This window comes from Orcinus orca, chromosome 9, assembly GCF_937001465.1.
Source record: "Orcinus orca chromosome 9, mOrcOrc1.1, whole genome shotgun sequence".
Classification (NCBI taxonomy): Eukaryota; Metazoa; Chordata; class Mammalia; order Artiodactyla; family Delphinidae; genus Orcinus; species Orcinus orca.
Window position 1 is genome coordinate 68,277,863 of NC_064567.1, and position 5,304 is coordinate 68,283,166.

Consider the following 5,304-nt stretch of genomic DNA (forward strand, 5'->3'; position numbering starts at 1 on the left):
AGTTGTGGACCAATAAGTTAAATAATTAGCAGATTAAATTTTTAACAAGGATTCAAGATTCTCTAATCATTCACAAAATCTCCTCTACCTCCAGCTCTTACCAACATTGCTCTTATCATCTGTCCCATGCTCCAGATAAAATAGTATAAATACAGGATCCACAGGATACCACACATTTCAGTGCTTTTCTGTCTTTTCTCAGTCCTCTACTTCAAATGCTCTTTTCATTCTTTAAGGCTGATTATACTCCTAGTATTCCTTCTAGAATGACCTCAGATACCACCATGGAACATTATCTTTACTCAAAATAATGATTGACCAACAAACTACTATTCTTCCGACTTGGATATTGGGCAAACGTTTCCTGGAAAAGGAATAAAATAAATCTGTCACTTTGAGAAAAACAAGTGACAGTAATTGTGATAAAATTAGAGCTGTCAAAAGAAAATGAGGATTTTGGAAAACTTTTGTCTACCACCATGATTTTGTAGTTTCCCAAAACTTTAAACACTTTTTCTGATGAAATTGGTGAGGACATTAATGAATGTGACTTTTTGATAACATATAATTAAACATGTCAACCTTTGGAAGAGCAACATAAGTCAATGATCTGTTTCCCAACTGATGAATATTTGAAGTTACAAAGTCATGTTTGAATAAAGTGTAAGAAAAACTAGTGATTTTAATATGATGGGGTAAGAAAAGTCAATTGGTATGATTTCAGATTCTACATTCCAAATAACTTTTTAGAAACAAATACTTGTCAGGTTTTGGTGTAGTATCAAAGACGAGTATTTGCAATTATCTGAAAATTCTCCTCCCTTTTCCAATTACTATCTATGGGAAAAATAGATTTTCTTCAGATACTTCAACAACAACAGAAAACTACTCTATAGATTGGCTGCAGAAAAAAAAAATTAAGAATCCAACTATCCTTGATAAAGATATCACAAAGATCCTAAAAGTGTAAAACAATGCCACACTTCTAACAAAAAATTTTAATATATGGTTATTTTTCAAAATAGCTGCCAGTAAGTATGTTCTATTGTTGCAAGTATAATTTCCTCTTTGAAAAATATGGGTATGTAAGAAATCCAATTTCATTTATTTTCTGTATGCAAGTAAATTATTTGCCTGATGAAGAAAAATATACATATATTCCTAATAGTCTCATTTAAATTCAAGGATCTGTTAATGATTTTAGGTTTAATACAAATTATTTTCATCTCTTTCTTCCCACCTAAATTTGGTAAAAGGAGGGAAAATGGAGACGGGGCTGTGCAAATGCTAAAACTCTCAGTGGAGTAAGAGAATGTTAACTTCTCAGTCTTGATCTGAGATCTATGACACTTCCTTCACCACGTTTGCAATAATTTGTTATCTGATATTCTGCATAGCAGGGATTTGAGGTTCCAAGGGTGTATGGTGGGTGAAGGGTAACAAATTAAGTAACATGATGTGAGAAGAAGTATGAAAAGCGTATCCACTAGAATTTAGATATATTATCATCGCCACATTGTTTTAGGTATATGTGTGTGTGTGTGTGTGTGTATATATACATACACACACACACATATATACATGTATATAATATATATATACACATACATACACACACACACACCACACACACACGCACACACATTTTACATCTTGTTTCCCCATTACATCTGTTTTATAAGCTTAATATACTGGGGACATTTTGTCTTGTCATTACATATTCTCTAAATTATAATTTTTAAAGATTGAATAATATTTCATCATTTCTTTCAAGGGACATTATACTTAAGAAGACTCTTGTTGAATATTTAGATGTTTCCAATTTATTGTTATTATAAACAATGAGCTTATGTGAACATCTGTTCATCTGTTCACCCAAACCTTTATATTCATTCATGATTATTTCCTTAGGCTTTTTTGTTTTTTGCTATTGAGTTGTATGTGTTCTTTTTTTTTTTTTTTTTTTTACGGTACACGGCCTCTCACCGTTGCGGCCTCTCCCGTTGCGGAGCACAGGCTCCGGACGCACAGGCTCAGCGGCCGTGGCTCACAGGCCCAGCCGCTACGCGGCATGTGGGATCTTCCTGGACCGGGGCACGAACCCGTGTCCCGTGCATCGGCAGGCGGACTCTCAACCACTGCGCCACCAGGGAAGCCCTGTGTTCGTTTTTTATTTTGGATGTTAACCCCTTATCAGATATTTGGTCCACAAATATTTTCTCCCATACCATAGTTTGTCTTTTCATTTTGTTGATGATTTTCCTAGTAAAGGAACTCTTGAGTCAAAGACTATATATATTATTAAAGCTTGGGGAATTTTTTCCCCAAAATTAACCTCTAGAATAGGTGTACAGATTTACATTCCAATGAGATATGTAGAAGTGAACATTATTTCAGATATGGAATGGTCATTTAGATATCTTTTGTGAATATCATATATATGTATTTATTGCCGATTTTATTATTTGCATGTTAGACCCTTTGTTATTGTTTTAATTATTTGCCCTTTAATTCTTTCAGTGATGTTAATCATGCCTGCCTGTTCTTTCTTTTGGTTACATTTACCTGTTCATCCTTTTATTTTTACACTTTGTCTACCATTATTTTATAAATGTATTTGTAAAATAGCAAGTGCCAGTTTTTTATTTTTCTCAAATTTCAATTGAGAAATTTAAACTATTCGTATATTTTTACAATTAGTGTCTAAGTTTGGTCTTAATTCTATCATCCTCTTTGCTTTCCTTTTTTTTTTTTGTTTATTTTCTAAGGTAAGCTTTTCCCCCTCCTGTCTTTTGCTATTTAGGCATGTTTTCTCTGCACTTTTCTTTAGTAATATATACTTTATATTTTTAGCTCTATTAAGGTTTAATTGATAAATAAATTTGTAAGATATTTAAAGTGTATGATATTATGACTTGATATACGTGTACATTGTGAAAGGATTTTGCACTTCGAGTTTAATAACAAATCCATCACATCACATATTTACCTTTTTTTTTTCTTTTTGGTGAGAACACTTACGTTTTACTTTCTTAACAAATTTTAATTTTACAATACAGTGGTATCAACTATAGTCACCATGCTATACATTAGATCCTTATACCTTATTCATCTTATAACTGAAAGTTTTTACCCTTTTACTAACTTACCTACTCACCCCCAGCCCCTGGCAACCACTTTTCTACTTTCTGTTTCTGTAAGTTTGACATTTTTTCCTTCATATTCTACACAAGTGATAAGTGATACCATGTAGTACTTGTCTTTTTCTGTCTTACTTCACTTAACATAATGTCTTCTAGATTCATCCATGTTGTCAAGACAGAATTTCCTTCTTTATAAAGGCTGAATAACATTCTAGTGTGTAAACAATGCTGCAATTAATGTGGTGCTGCAGATATCTTTTTGAGAAATGGTTTATTTCCTTTGGATATATAGCCAGGAGAGGGATTTCTGGATCCTATAGTAGGTCTATTTTTATTTTCTTGAGGAAACTCCATACTGTTTTCCACAATGGCTGCACCAGTTTACATTCCTACCAACAGTGTACAAGGGGTTCCTTTTTCTCTACATCCTCACCAGCATTTGTTACCTCTTGTCTTTTTGATAATAGCCATCCTAACAGGTATGAGGTAATATCTCACTGTGCTTTTGATTTGCATTTCACTAATGATTAGTGATGTTGAGCACCTTTTCATGTACCTGTGGGCCATTTGTATGTCTTCTTTGGAAAAATGCTTTTTCAGGTCCTTTGCCCAATTTTTAATCTTTTTTCTTTTTTTCTTTCTTTTTTTTTTTTTGTTTGCTATTGAGTTTTATGTGTTCATTTTGCATTTGGGGTATTAACCCCTTATCAGATATTTGGTCCACAAATATGTTCTCTGATACCATAGACTGCCTTTTCATCTTGTTGATGATTTTCTTTGCTGTGCAGAAGTTTTTTGTTTTGATGTAGTCCTACTTGCTTATTTTTGCTTTTATTGCCTTTGATTTTCATGCCAAATCCAAAGAAATCATTGCCAAGACCAGTGTCAAGGAGCTTACCCCATATGTTTTCTTCTAAGAGCTTTAAGCTTTCATGTCTTAATTTCAAGACTGATCTATTTTTAGTTGATTTTATGTATGGTATAAGATAGGGTCCAGTTTCTTTCTTTTGTATGTGGCTATCCAATTTTTCCATCACCATTTAATGAAGAGAATATCCTTTCTCCATTCCATATTTTTGGTTCCTTTGTCAAAAACTGACTATATATGTAATGGTTTATTTCTGGTCTCCCTATTTTGAGGATCTACCTGTCTGTTTTTATGCCAGTACTATACTATATTGATTGCTATAGTTCTGTAATATAGTTTGAAGTCAGGAAGTGGTGATGCCTCCAGCTTTGTTCTTTTTTCTCAAGATTGCTTTGGCTATTTGGTGTCTTTTGTAGTTCTGTAATATGGATACTTTAGATTCTGCTTCTTAATGTAAGTTGTGGTTGCTTTTTAGTTATTAAAATACATTTTAACCACAGCAAAAATGTTTACCTCGCACCTGTTATTTAATTAGAGTAATAACACTTCAATTATTTCTCTGTTGCATTACACACCCAGTTGTTGCATTATGTAAGGAGCTTTTTGGTGACCACTTTTGTGTTATTTTAGCATGACAATTTTAAAACATACTCAGAATTAAAAAGCTCAATGAAGCCCATTATACACATCATCCAAATTCAAGTAAGCTGTGTCATCTATCCTTTTTTTACTTAAGAATATTTAAACTCACGTTTTTCTAATTGCCATTGTCAATAATGAAAAAGAACCAATGCAATAGCTTTTATAAAAATGATAATTTGTCCGTTTTATTTTCTTTCTTATTTCTCTCTTATTTTTGAAATCTTTGTTGATATATGCATATTAATATTAAATTATTATATTTATATTATATAAACAGTAATGTAAGAATCTTTTGGACACACATTGAAAACCTCTGAAAATGATTATTTAGACTTAATTCTACGTTTCCTAGTTTCGTGGTGCACCACAATTTCTTTCATACCATTATTTTCCACACTTGAAACTTTGCATTATTTTCCAATCTACTACAGCATGTATTTGGGTGTATTTGGGTGTATTTGGGTCATCTTTACCAGAAAACTATGTAGGTGGCATCCTTCCTAATCCGTTGTATGTCTGATAATGTCTACCTTCTCATCTTGCACATAAATGAATTTGGCTGGTCATAGAATTTTGCCACACATGGAAAACATGACACCATTGCTTTCTGGCAGATAAACAATTCTTTGTGTCTGGATGCTTGTAGTATTG